The sequence below is a fragment of the Adiantum capillus-veneris genome, chromosome 16 (genome assembly GCF_014529385.1).
Source record: "Adiantum capillus-veneris isolate H3 chromosome 16, ASM1452938v2, whole genome shotgun sequence".
Taxonomy (NCBI): Eukaryota; Viridiplantae; Streptophyta; class Polypodiopsida; order Polypodiales; family Pteridaceae; genus Adiantum; species Adiantum capillus-veneris.
In genome coordinates this window covers 47,539,173-47,554,946 of record NC_140946.1, presented here as the reverse complement: position 1 = coordinate 47,554,946, position 15,774 = coordinate 47,539,173, and positions in this window count along the sequence as shown.

Genomic DNA, 15,774 nt, shown 5'->3' with positions numbered 1-15,774 from the left:
CCTTTGTCGCCCCAACACGATCGCACGTCTAGATTCATTTGAGATCCAGTCTCAAATTCCTCTATTGGTGGTAGAAACACTCCTTGTTCATCACCAGTCTTGTCTACTCGTCTTCTTAGGTCATCGGCTTCATTGGCCTCTCTGACTTGTTTCCACAATTCGTCAAGACCATCTATCTCTTTACAATCCTCAGGTATAGCTTGGGGAAATCCCTCGGAAGAGTTATCCGTGGTATTCAGTACTATACTTGGTTCTAATGCTGGGTCTTTGAGGTTTGGTCTGTGCTCATGACTAGAATCTGGCTCTTTTAGTTCCTGGTTTGGTGGGATTACTTTTGTAGGCAGGACACGGATCACATCCTCAGGTTTTGCACCTGGTGGTTCTAGTAAAGCTTGGGCTGTTTGAATCATTTTATGGCACATTTCAAACCTTTTCTTTTCTAGTTCCGTATAGGGATATGTCATCCACCTTTGTTCTTGGGTTTGGTTGTTTTTGAGCCTCGCATCATAGGCTTTCAAGAGGGCATCTAATGTCTCATTAACCTTATCTACCAACACAGATCCTCCTGAACTAGCACTTCGTTTCTCATCCGTGGATGGTTCTTCTAGAGGTTTAACCATCTTTGTAAGAGAAGGTGCCTCCTTTTCCTCATGTTGTTTTATCTTCTCCTCAGCTTCGGTAAGCTTCTCAGCTAGGGATTTTTGCTCTCGTTCCCTGCGTGCTTTCATCCTAGTCTTTCTAGCTTTCCAACTATTTCGTTTGCTCTTGGTTTTCTGACTAGGTGCGTCTGTCTTTGGTCCATCATCTGTCTTTGGACTCGTGTCACTTTCCGTGTTCTTTGTCTGTGGATTCTCATCAGCCCTCTTTTGAGCTTGTGCTCTCGTAACCACTTGAACTGGTACGACATTTTCATTTTCTGAGCTACTAGGGAGCTGAACAATCCCTGATACATTTGTCGTGATTTTCCTGATTTGGTTTGGTTTTTTCGGGCAATCGGGGATCAAGTGAGTGATGCCACACTCAAGACAATAGGCATTTACTTCAATGATCTCCGTATGAGGACATTGTTTGACCAAGTGGTTGTCACGACTTTTGTGACAATCTGTCTCTGGTTGAGGAGATTCTTTTAGCATTTCCTCTTGGCTATAAGCAAGCTTTGACCTAGATAAGCCGCTATTTGCAATGAATCGCAATGTCCTTTCATCCATTTCATACCTTCTTTCTTTCGGCTGAAACCCAGGAGGTGGAGGTTGTACTGGCGTCACCACTCCATGTGTTTTTCTCACATTTTGTTGCTCCAAAGGGTAGTACTCACTTTGGTTGCTATACCACATTGTAGCTGGTACTGGCGTTGGTTTATTTGATGCTTTCATCATTGGCATGTATCTCATGTCTACCTGCATTCTAGCACCTGGCAGCGGAGGTTGTTGTCCTAAGACAAGCTGTGTCCTTAAAACTTTTACAGGTCCTGGCGCATTCCCCCTAATGTATCTAGGTGGAGTAGGTTCTTCTGGAACAGGTTGTACATACCTCTCCCTAGCATTATCCATGCTATAATAGCACTCTTCCCCCGTATGGTTCGTCCATTTTCTCTCAATTTCACACCACTTCGGCTCTCCCGAATCAGACCTTACAAGAGGAATCAACATCTCGACCAAGTTGTCGATGAGCTTTTCTTGATCAATAGGTGCCGTTGGATTGGCAATGGACTCACTTATCTGTGAAACATTGTGTTGAGAGGATGTGTCATCTCCTTCACTCTTTAAGTCTTTTTCTTTGTATGCCTCACAATTATCCACTAGATAAAGAGCTTCTTTGATCAACTCGTTTAGCGTCATCCTCCTTATCATATGTAGATCCTTCTGAAGGCCCTCATCTCTCATTCCCTGGATAAAGATCAGCACCAGTCGTGCTTGTGTAGGTAATTCCGCTCTCGGACAGAGCTTAACATATCTCTTGAGTCGTAATGATGCTTTGTGTACTGATTCATTCTCGTTTTGTTTGAATCTATGGATTTGCGAGACCGTGTTGTGAGCAATGCCTTTTGGCGAGAATTCTTCAATAAACTCCTCAAACAACTCATCTAGGGTCTTAAATTCCCATTTTTCCACCGAGTCGAACCATGTAGCTGCATCATCTTCTAGAGTCAATCCAAATCCCGCAAACTGTGTCGCAAAATCTGAAACTTCCTCTGCTCTAATCACTCTTCTAAAAGCCGCTACGTGATCTCTCGGATCTTCATCTCCGAAGTATTTTCTGTTTATCCATTTCTGGACTTGGGATGGTCTAACTCGTGGATTGTCTGCAAGTCTAACCAGAGACTCTCCCAATCCTTCTCTCGTTATCGCTCTTGAAGGGAATCCTGGTGGCTCTCTTCTTGGAATTCCTATAGGAATTCTCGTGTTTGGTGGAGGCATTTGTGGTCCTTCATTGACCAAATATCCACCTCTTTCTAGTACAGTCTGTGGATTTGTGCTTTCTACAACTCTGTATTCTCATCCATACTTGTCGACAACTATAGATCTCCATTGACAGTCGACTTCGTATGTGTAGACATATAAGAGCTTGTAATCCGTTATCTCTTCTAGGTATGGATCTGAGCACCTATAAAGATTGACCTCATTGTCGTCAATGTATCTATATAGTCCTTCACTCTCATGACCAATCATCCAAACTCTCTCAACAAGATGGGTCTTTATCAATTGCAAGTTTGGAAGATCCATTGTGGGAGGATATTCCTGTATCGTCGGGATCTCCAAGCTTGTGTAAGCTGCATTTGAATCTAGGGTAGACATAATTTCTGGGCTTAAGAGCTTTTGCTTGGTTCAAGTAGACTTAGTCCACTGTGTTCAAGTTCTTTGGTTAGGGAAAAGTCGAAACTATGTCCAAAACCGCAACCGTTTCGTCACAATTCTCGCAAATTGTCGCTTCTAGACACCCTTGACTTTCGGATGAATTTTGAGGCCTCAAACGATGTTTTTTTCAAAATTGAACTAAACGGTTGTCGTAGGCATACATTTAGTTCATGTTTTGCTCTAAAATCTGTAGGGCCACTCTCAGGCTACGTTTTGATATAAAAACTTTTCCGATCCGATACCGTTTGTGAAAGTTATGGCCAAAACAGTGAAATGCAGTTTAGAATGGAAGAAGACTTGGGATCTCTGTGACACTGTGAACACTTCTGTATGGTCAAAAGTACAGTTGGACCCTAAATATGGCCTGGAGACATCCTACGCGTAGGATGTCTATATGCTCAGAATTTAACAAAATTTGGTCCAGAGACTCCCCTTGAGTCCAGCAACACAATGGTATGCTCAGAATTTCAATTGGACCTAAAAACGGCCTTGAGACATCCTACGCGTAGGATGTCTTTTTGCTCAGAATGACTTGAAATTTTCACCCCAACTTCTCCTTGATGTGCTGATCACAATGGTGTGCTCATAGGTTGGTTTGGAGTCCTAAATCAAGCTTGAGACATCCTACGCGTAGGATGTCTTTTTGCTCTGTTTCAGCTCAAACTTGCACTGTAGCTTCCCCTTGATGTGCTTAACTCACAGCTATTTTTACTTTCTGATTCTGACACCTATAGGTTGGTCAAATGATCAAGAATCTGTTCCAAAAGCCTGATGTCTGTTCTGATGAATTCCCAAGTCAACTCAACTCCAAATTGGACCAAAATTGACTAGGAGGCTTGCCTAAGGCTATATGACAGCATGGTATGGTCAAAGTAGAATTTTGGTCTCAAAATCATGCAGGAGACATCCTACGCGTAGGATGTCTTTTTGCCCAGAATGAACCCAAATTTGAACTACAGACTCTCCTTAAGGTGTTGATCACTCTGGTATGCTCAAAATTAAGTTTGGAGTGCAAAATCACACATAACATCCTATGCGTAGGATGTTTTTTTGGCCTGTTTGACCCCAGACCTGACCCAAAGCTTCCCCTTGATGTTAGCAACCCAGTGGTATGCTCAGATTTGAATTTGGATGTCAAAAGACCCCAAAACTAGCTATCCTTGCTTTTTCAGTCAAAAGTGCTAGAGTCTGTTCAATCTTCCTTTCACTAATCCAAATGAGATGAAATTTATCACATGTACTCAATACAACATTTAGATCATGCTCCTGTAGCCATCCTATGGTTTTGGTCTTGGAATAATGCCTTGGCACAATTTGGGTAGGATGTCTGGCAATTTCAGTCTATCTGGCCTTATCCTGTCAAGATATGGTCAAGTTCCCCTTTCCCAGGTGAATATAGGGTAAAACCTACCTTCTGAACACACTGGTTAACTCAGAATTTCAAAATTTCCACCAGATCACCCTGTAGACATCCTACGCGCAGGATGTCTACTGCTGATTTTTTGAGACTAAAGTGTCCCTGATGCTTCCTTATGCTCTCAGCAAGTGCAAGTATGCTTCACAATTGCAAAAACATGCAAAAAACACTCAATTTAAGCCTTTTCTGAAATTTTACGTTTTCTGACTCTGCCTTTTGGCTTTTGGTCAACAAAAATAGGGAAAAACACCCAAGTCAATATGTTACTAGGGTAAAACCTACCCTCTGAACCCACTGGTGCACTCAAAATTTCCAAATTTGGTCTCCAGAACCCCCTTGAGACATCCTACGCGTAGGATGTCTATGTTTACAGAATTGCAGGTTTTCTTCACAAAACCCTTGCAAATGTTGTTTTATATACACATCATCAGTCAGTCATACAAAAATGTCCACAAAAGCTTGTTTATTGCATTTTTACCCTCAAAAGCACACTTTTCCGTGATTTCAAATGCAATCAAGCACTTTAGCAAATAATTCAGTGCTGAATAGCTCTAGATCAGAATCGGATCACTTACCTAAAGCTACTCCTACAAATCATATGGGGTTTTGCATCTATGAGTAGAAAAACGCTTCACTGTCACACACGGACTAGTAAACGCTTTATCACCTCAAAAATTACTCGACCACCAACAACTACTCTAATCCACAGATCCTAACTAAACCTATCTGGTCGCAGACCCTCGGCAAGACACACGCTTCCTGGCTATCCACTTGATCATGGAATATCCTCTTCCGGATCCACTTAAGAAAAATGCTTTTTTTAGCCCAAACTAAATCAAGCAACCATCACACGAGTGTTAGTAGGAAACCTACTTAGGTCCTTGTGTCCCCGGCAGCGGCGCCAATGTTGGACGGGAAGCTACTCACACACCCATGAAGTGCATGCAAACACTACCTAGATCAACATAATGTCAATCGAGGACACAGATGACACGATAGGCATACAGAGGAAATCTCTTAAGCTTGTCAGGCTGAGACCATCCTACACATACAACACTCTGGAAGGCCAACTAAACCACAATCAAGAACCTCACTGCCCTCAACTACACCACCTAGCCACATACACACATATGAAAGGTAACTCACCTAATCATGCCAGATTCCTACGAAACTTAAGGAACACCATCCCCTCACTAGGATACACCTGTCCCTAAGCTTCTACACTCAAAATCCTCACGCAAAACCCATCAGCGGAAAACGCATAGGATGACAGAGCCGAATTTTGAAAGTGCCCAAAACTGAAATTTATGAGTACCTATGCGTAGCTTATGTCGCCACGATTCTATAGACTACTAGCATGCAGAAAACAGACATCGTTTGATACACTTACGACCACAATTAGCTCGTAGATGCGTCGACGTGTGCGTTTCGTCTCACGTGGAATGCTTGGCATTGTCGCGTAGCTCTCCTCGAGCCTATAGCAATGGTGCAGTCGGATCTCCAATGTGTTGAGCGAGCACGGCGTAGCAAGAGGATGAAGCTCACACTCACTCTCTTTCTCTCTCACACACAGTAGATGGCAGCGCTAAGTTTTGATTATGATTAAAAGTCTCCTTTACAAAATGACCTAGGTACTTTATATACTAAGGCTACCTTAGGTTTAACCAAAAATGGGGTTGAAAGGGTCAAATGGCTTTGTATTTACAATCTGGAAGTGCCATTGCACCCCAGCTTCTGAAACTAGAATAACTACTCATTACAAATGACGTTTATAGCCATAATCCGCAGCATTTCATAACTCGCAAAAGATAAGACTTTGGTACGAAACTTGAGTTATGTTGTGTTGTTGACCCAACGGTCAACATTTGGTAAACTATGTTGCATGTTGGTAAACTATGGTAAGAGAACATAAAGTGCGTTGTTGGGTTTGGTGTCAAAAATTAGCAATTCATCACCTCTAATGACTTTGTGTGAACTCTAACACCTACTCCATACTCCATTCACTTGAATGGCTTGTAGGGAAACCTCAAATTTGATGGGTTTTTCAACAAAATTGTAAAGCAGAAACTTAGCATTGAGCCATCACTAGTGACATCAGTTGAGAGAAAATAAACCTTTGTGATATAAAGTACATCATCTCTGCCTCTTCATGAGGATTTGTAGGGTGATACTACTCTTCCTACGCCTTTATGAAGACTAGCATCGGCTTTGGTGTTGCATATTGGCATGATACACACATAGTGGAAAAAAAACCATGCAATTTGCACAACAAACATAGAAAGTACTTTCCATTTCACCACTTGTTCTATTGTATCAGAAATGACCTCAAAAGGTGTAATATAAATTATTAATGAAAATTCTTAAAGTCAAAAAGAATATAATAGGCCATATCTTTTGTTCAGCATGATTTGAAAGATTGTTGAATAGTCTATTAGATAGAGAGTATTAGTCTTATGTAGACGAGTTTAAGATATTGAGAGAGAAAGTATATTCTCTTATTTTTAAATAATACACTATGGACATATTCGATAAAGATTAATGAATAACAAATTGTCTGCCTATGAAGTGTACAATAAAAACGTAGTTAAAATTGATATTTTTATTAATATCAAAGTTTTATTTTTATGTGTTTTAGCTCAAATAAATGGGAAAGCTAAAAATAAGTTGAGAAAGTCATGGAGACCCAAAAATAGTGTTTTATTAAGTTGTGACCTAAAAGTTACACTTTTAGCCAAAAGAAGAGTTTTTTGGCAATTTTGTCCAAAGTCTTGTAGTCCAAACCTATTCTCGTCGTTTTGAGTACTTGGAAGTCTATATTTTGAGTTTTTATGACAAAGTTATGGTGGAAACAAATTGCCAGTAGCAACAGGGTAACCTTCAAGCAGCGTAGGTTAGCTTAGAAACAAATATACACAGGTAATATCTCTTTTATTTGATCCAGTCAAGAAGTGATTATACTCTATTATGACGATACAAAATTATGTTTTCTAATTTGATTACCATGTTGAATTGGTTGCACGAGTATGTTCTTTTGGCTAATTTGTAGAAGTTGATTGTGATCGTGTTACGATTTGGATTATGATCGTTGTCGCCATCCAAAGATTGAGATTGTGATTGAGATTAAGATTGTGATTGATATTGAGAGTGTGATTGTGATTGAGATTGAGACTGCGATTGTGATTAATTGAGAGTGAGAGTGTGATTGAGAGTGAGATTGAGATAGCTCGTGGGTGGTCGAGAGGTGATGAAACGAGCTATGCTCTTCCTCTAATCATTATCTTACATCCATAAAGATTCTTTATTTTATCTATTTATTCCATGTACTTTGTATTTTTCATTATCAATGTATTTTCCTCTCCCGTGTCACGTCACAAGAAAATGCCAGCAACAGCAGCAGGGTAACCTACAAGCAGTAGAGTAGGTAACCGCTTACAAACAGATATACACAGATAATATCTCTTTTGTTTGATCCAATCAAGAAGTGATTATACTGATGATACAAAATTATATTTTCTAATTTGATTACCATGTTGAATTGGTTGCACAAGTATGTTCTTTTGGCTATTTTGTAGAAGTTACAGAAACCATTGTGTGAAACGGGATTTGTGCAAGGTGTCATGATATTGAGATTGTGATCGTGTTACAATTTGGATTATGATCGCTGTTGCCATCCAGAGATTGAGATTGAGAGTGTGATTGTGATTGAGATTGAGATTGAGATTGTGCACAAGAATGATATTGAAATTGAGATTGCGATTGCGATTAATTTAGAGTGAGAGTGTGATTGAGAGTGAGATTGAGATAGCTACAATCAAACAAGTCTTCAAGAAGGCTGAGCTTAATGAGATTGAAGACATAAGAAAGAGAGACAAAGATTTAGAAGTGTAGATTGGAGAACTTGAAGATTTGGATTATGCTTTCAATATGGAGAACAAGACCACCAGATTTTTGAATGCTCGAGCAAAGTGACTAATAAGGCAATACATACCAAGATGGCCGAATGGAGACTATTGGCAATGCGGATGATAAAGGTAAGTCATCTAGCCCTTCTTTATGATTCTTTATGCCTTTGCTACATCATTTAAAAGATTTTGTGATCAAATTTATGCATAAAATCAAAAACCTAAAATTTAATTTCTTAATTGATTCGGGTAGTACACATTACTTCTTATCCTTTGAATTGGATGAAAAATTAAACTTATAAATTGAAAGACTTGTGGACTTAACTAGTGGTAATAAAAGTTCCATGAAAGAACTAATTGAAAATCACATTTTGATTGATTATAAAGAAAAGAAAAAATAATCTTAAAATCTTTTGATGGGGTTAGTTGCACTATTTATAGAGAAGAAAGAGATAGTTTTGGCCATGAAATTGATAACGTGACTTAAACAAGGATGTGAGACCTTCATAACTTTTTCAAAAAAGTTAAACTTGAAAAAGAAAAAGAGAAAAACAGTTGTATATCTTGGAAGGGTGATCTTGAGAGATGTTATCCACATTGATCTTGATAAGGTCAAGGCAATTGAGGAATTGCCAATACCAAAAACAATGAGAGATATGAGGAGTATTTTAGGATTAACATATTATAAGTGAACACATATTAAGAATTTTCCTAAGATCGCCTGACATCTAACTAAACTAACAAAGGAAAATAAGGGATTTGTATAATTTGAAACATGTCAAGATACATTTGAAACACTAAAGAAGAGGGATTGAAAATTATATTATGAAGATTCTAGAATAAGGAAAAACATTCTTTGGTTATATGTGATCCAATGAAAGAACAACTGGGATGTGTTTTATATGAGAAGTAAAGAGTTGTGATATATAAATTTAGAAAGTTGAGAAGACATGAAGTGAATTATCATGTGCATGATTTGGAATTGGGAGCTGTTGTTTATGCATTGTAGCATTGACATTATTTGTTGCTTGGTGTAAACTTTGAATTAAGGATCGATCATGAGAGCTTAACATATATTTTCATTCAGCCATTACTTAATAATAGACAGAAGTGATGGGTTCAGCAACTGTGTGAGTACAATTTTGATCTAAAATATTTGGCTGGAAAAGAGAACAACGTTGCTGATGAATTGAATTGAAGGCCTATGTGTAATTTGGTTTTTGTGGTGCGTAGTGATTTGATTGATTAAGTTTGATATGAAATGAATAATAATCATTTCTACTCTAGCATTATCTCTTATCTAAATTCTCATGTGCGAGAGAGTTAGACATCTTAAAAGTAGGTTCTTCTTAAAGTTTTGGTTAAGTCAGATGTATCCTATAAAAGATGCCTCTTGGGTTGACTTCAAGGTTTTTGTACGCTGAAAACCCCTCCTTCCAACTCTGAGGACAGAGTTAATTTTGATAAGGGGAGAATGTAATATGAATTATTTATGAAAATTCTTAAAGTCAAAAAGAATATAATAGGCCATATCTTTCATTTGGCACGATTTGAAAGATTGTTGAATAGTCTATTAGATGGAGAGTATTAGTCTTATGTAGATGAGTTTAAGATATTGAGAGAGAAAATATATTCTCTTCTTTTTAAATAATACACTAAAGACATATTCGATAAAGATTAATGAATAACAAATAGTCTGCCTATGAAATGTACAATAAAAACGTAGTTAAAATTGATATTTTTATTAATATCAAAGTTTTATTTTTATGTGTTTTAGCTCAAAGTACATGGGTAAGCTTAAAATAAGTCGAGAAAGTCGTTGAGACCCAAAAATAGTGTTTTATTAAGTCGCGACTTGAAAATCATATTTTTAGGCAAAAGAAGAGATCTTTGGCAATTTTGTCATAGCGGACTTATAGACCAGACCTATTCTTGTGGTTTTGAGTACTTGGAAGTCTATATTCTGAGTTCGTATGACAAAGTTATGGCGGAAACAAATTGCCACCAGTAGCAGGGTAACCTACAAGTAGCAACATGTTAGCTTACAAACAGATATACACAAGTAAAATCTCTTTTGTTTGATCCAATCAAGAAGTGATATCTAATTTGATTACCATGTTGAATTGGTTGCACGAGTATGTTCTTGTGGCTAAATTGTAAAAGTTGCAGAAACCAATGTGTGAAACGAGATCTGTGCAAGGTGTCATGATATTGAGATTGTGATCCTTTTACAATTTGGATTATGACTGTTGTTGCCATCCAGAGATTGAGATTGTGATCGTGATCCTGTGCAAGGTGTCATGATATTGAGATTGTGATCCTGTTACAATTTGGATTATGACTGTTGTTGCCATCCAGAGATTGAGATTGTGACTGAGATTGAGAGTGTGATTGTGATTGAGATTGAGATTGAGATTTTGCACAAGATTGAGATTGCGATTGTGATTAATTGAGAGTGAGAGTGTGATTGAGAGTGAGATTGAGATAGCTCAGGGGTGGTCGAGAGGTTATGAAATGAGCTATGCTCTTCTTGTAATCATTGTCTTACATCCATACAAATTCTTTATATTATCTATTTATTCTACATACTCTGTATTTTGTATTATCAACGTATTTACCTCTCCCGTGTCGCGTCGAGAGAGAGAGAGAGAGAGAGAGAGAGAGAGAGAGAGAGAGAGAGAGAGAGAGAGAGAGAGAGAGAGAGAGAGAGAGAGAGAGAGAGAGCGGGGGGGGGGGGGTAAGTCCTCACTACTCAACTGCATATTAGTAACTTCAGAGAGAGATAGAGGATACAAACACACATTGCTAAAAGTGTAGAGAATCGAATGGACGTAGAGAGCAAAAGGGGGGGGGGGGGGGGGGAGGTAAGTCCTCACCACTCAATTCCAGATTAGTAGCTTCAGAGAGCAATATAGGATACAAACACACATTGCTAAAAATGTAGAGAATCTAATGGATGTAGAGAGAAAAAGGGGGGGGGGGGGGGATAAGTCCTGACCACTTAACTGCATATTATTAGTAACTTTAGAGAGCGATAGAGGATACAAACACACGTTGTCAAAAGTGTAGAGACTCTAATGGATGTAGAGATGCAAAGGTGCAAAAGTCTTGCCCACCTTGACTTTCCTGAATCTGCGACAACAGGTTTTGCATAAGATACACTTCAAGATTCGGCAAATATTTGCTGGCCAGGTTTTGGATTGCTATATGGCATGATACAAGCACTCTTCTTCATTTTTTATCCATAATGCATGTTTTTTGTACCTCTTTAAAAGAAACATCATCACAAAATTTCTCATTATAGGTATTCTTGAAATCCATATCATAGCATTAAGGAACCTTTGGCTTCACATTACATTGCAATCCAAGCTCCCCCAATCTCTCTAGCTCCCATTCCTTATGGTTTTTGCAACCTTCACTACATCATCAAATGTCTTTGGCCTTTTACCCTCAACTTTCAAAATCAAATCACCCCTCAAACTTTGCATAAACATACACTTCTTAAGAATAAGTAGAGGAGAATCACTTCCCAAAGCAACACACCACCTATTCCAAAAAAATCATTGAATTGTTTCACAAAGGCATCTACACCTTGATCATCACACTATTGGGTGATAGCATGTTTAGGTGGTACCACTTTTTGCACCTTTTGGTGGTACCGGCAATAGCACCTAGTTGGAGGGAAATTCAATGTTTTCCAAATTTGGAATAGGAGGGAGAGGGAAATTCTAAATTTTCATGCAATATAATTTATGTACCTATAATCTAGATCCATGTGAGCCATTATGGGGTGGAGTGGGTCCCTTTTTTTTGAACTTACAATCATCATGGCCTTTGTCTCTTTCTCCTTTTCTCTCTTGCAACTAGCTTGTCACTCGGAATCTCGCCTATACCTGTGTGCTTGCTCTGCTCCAATAGCTCATGCTCCCCCCCCATTGCTCATGCTCCCCCCATTGCATGCTGTAGCCGTTGCTATGCTCCCATAGCTCGTGTTCCCCCCCATTGCTCATGCTTCCCCCATTGCATGCTGTAGCCGTTGCGCTCTACCTCGCATTGCACCCATCGCGTGCTTCCATAGCCCTAGTCGAGATCTGCTCCCATTGCCCCTGGCAGGGAAGATAAAGGATGCAACAACACCCTCTCTAGAGATGACTTCCAAGAATAATACTCCCTCCATGAAGTGCAAAAACGTGACTTAGAGCACAAAGTTGGTACAGCATGCACCCCCTGCAACAAACACCACAGCACATGAGACCCCCACAACAGCCACCACACAACATTCCCTCCTAACATATGCAACACATTCAACAAACACAACGTAGCAGTCCCCTGCAACCAACACGATGCTTGAAACCCCAGCAACAAACACGATTGCTGAAACTTCCCTCTCCAAATGCATGTTGTCGATTGAAAAATACGCTTGAGAAGGTGAGTTCTACATCGTATTTTGGTCGGGTCTATGTGCCTCATGGCAATGCATGGCCAAAACTCCTACTTTTTTAGCATTGGTTGCAAATCATTTTTCTCCATGCCTTTGCTTGCAGCAACGGTGGAGTATTCGGTACTTTCTAGGTTTTGCTATTCTGCATTGCAATTGCATGAGGAATATGGACCGAGCATGGAGGGCAAGCTGCCCAAGGAGTTAACAAACAAGGAACTGCCACCTAAACTATGGTGAACAATGTTCAAGGTGCCAGAGAAGAAGAAGACTAAGATCTTCCTCCACCAGGTGCATGACCACCTTTACGATGCATGCAAGCTTCTGTATCAGAAGGTCTACCAGGCTGCCCCCCATGAGTTTTGCAAGGGGGTTTGCATATGAATACTACGATGGTGCCAAAAGCAGACCCAATAGCCATAAGATTGCATGGGCTTTGGTTGGGGATCAAGTATTAGAGAATGTCAAGAGCCAGAAAGGGGAGCTCAATTGGAAAATACAGAAGTTCATGTCCAATTACGACGTGAAGGAAGACCCCACATTTGAAGGACTGATAGAGAATACTGTGGAGGGTCCTGTGGGGTCTAGCCACCCTCTGCAACATATGTGGACAACCTCTCATCTCCTCTACATAGCATGGGTGGATAATCTTGCGGATGACCTTGAGTAGCTGGCAGTGAAGGCAGAAGAGAAGGTGAAGTCTGCAAAGACAGTCCTAGCTACAAAGTGGGACTTATGGTTGCGCAATGTAGGTACCTTCTCAGCTTGTGCAACCATCATTGTAGAGGTGGAGAGCCTCAGAGAGGAGGTATAAAAGCCTCTCCAACAAAAAATGCAACTACGATTGCCAAAAAGGAGGCTGAAATCGGAGCCCTTACAAGGGTACTCTCCAAGTCCTTTGGATTCAATGATGTTGCAAGGATGAAGGGGGAGGTGTCAGCCATGCGAGTACTCCAGTATTTTTTGTCTTTAAAGTGTATAAAGTGCTAAAAGTGGTTGAGAGTGCTCACCTTTTAAGCCTCAATGCCTTGCAGATTGTGCAAATATACACAGCTCAGTGGGATGGTACACACCAGATGTGTTTCCAAAAGAATCTATTTTTTTCAATGACTACTTCGGGTACAAGAAGGCGATTATCCATATCAAAATGAGAGTACCTATAACCAACAAATATCTTACTCAAGAATGGTATGACTCACATGCTAACAAAGAAATGTTCCAGCCAAAGATCGTAAAGGATTATTGGAGTCAATCATTAGACATACTCAAGGAATGGGACAACTATACTCCATTGTGGAAGGATGTCACAATGGATATTACCGAGTGCATTATGTTAGAGCCATTAGGATTTATTAGAAACTTTCAAGACACTTTGTAGACTTTTTGAAAACCCAAAGTTTTGTGATATAGAAATTGGGTTAATTTATTCATTATTCTTTCTCCTATTTTCTTCTCATCTCATCTTTAAGTGCCTATTCTATTTGATTTAAGAACTTCGAGCGGAATATAAAATTTTACAAAGTATGACCTTGGTTGACATGGTGCAGTAAGTATACCATGCCTCCTAGAGGAAATGCAACAGCTGCTAATGCAAATGCACCTATTGTTCCTCAACACACCATCATCAATAAAGACATCGATGCTATGCTTGACAAGTCTCAACTTAGAAATTTTAGCGAGGAAGGCAAAGATGTAGGCAAATTTCTTGAAGATTGGATTGAGCGCATGGATGACTACTTTGACTTAGCCCATTCGCCAGCGTTAAACAAACCTATCATCTCTAAGTACAAACTAGAGAAAATAGCCAAGTGTTGGTGGAGAGACCGTTGCATAGAAAACAATGTTGATCCTAATGCTGCAACTTGGGATTATCTTAAGACCCAACTTAAGAAGAACTATCAAAATAAGGTCTATCATTTAGACCACATGAATGAGTTTCTTGACTGTACTCAAGGAACCAGAGATCTGGAATAATTCTATCAACATTGCTTAACCCTTGTCAAGTATGCTCAAGCAGGGATGACTCAAGAGGTCAAGGTAGCTCGATTCATGTTAGGGTTCCATAATCGTATGAAGACTAGACTCCAGAGTCTTTGCCTAACCAATTTTGTAGATGTCCTTAATGTAGGCAAACCCATTGAAATAGAATTATCTACTACCAAAAAGAAGAAACCAAAACCTGTCCCTGTTCATGAAATCAAAAGACCTCGTCCTGAGGAGGAAAAAAGATATGGAAATCCACATCAAAGAAGAGAGAACTTATCACATACGAAAGCTAGACAGGATCATTTGTGCTACACTTGTCTTGATCTGGTCATCAATCCAAGGATTGTCCATTTAATAATTTAAGCTTCACGGGATTGGTGGACAATTATGAACTTAGAAACTTCAATCCGAATTGGAACTTCAAAATTTTTAGACCCAGACCATCGGCAGTTCAGAGGAACTTCAATCAGCAAAACTTTAACCAACACCAGAGACAACCTCAAAACCAAGGGAATTTTAGACCAGGCAATCCACCTTTTGTTCAAAATGGACCACCTATCAACAATAACAACAACGGAAATATTAATCGTCAACCTTGTCCAGGAGGAGGAGGAAATCAAAGACCTCAGGGAAGACTTCAAGTTAACAAAGCTCAAGGGGCTAGAGGTGAAGGAAATCAGGCAAACACGTATGTTCATGCTGCAATTAAACATCAGAGAGTGAATGAACAATTTTTCAATAATTCAAACCCCAGTGGAGTACCAAGGTAACCATTTTACCTTATTGATTGATTCAGGGAGTACACATTCTTTCATATCAAAAACCTCATTTTTCTTGAACACCCTGATACAGACCTTACAATAGAATTAGCTATAAGTAGGAAGGTTAGATCTTTTACTTCAGTGGGTAACTTGAATTTTGTTTTGGATGGTCATAATACTCCTGCAAACTTCAGAGTCTTACCCATAGGAATTTATGGTAGAATTATAGGAATGGATTGGCTTAAAGCCAATGATGCTCACATACATTGTAAAGATGCTTCATTGACTTTCGAAAATGATCAAAACTCTGTTATAGTTACTGAGAAACGGGGGAAGCCTAAGCTCAGACTAGTGAACTTTACTAAACTTATGAAGAGTCATAGGAAGAATGAGAGGATTTACGTAGTAAAGCTTA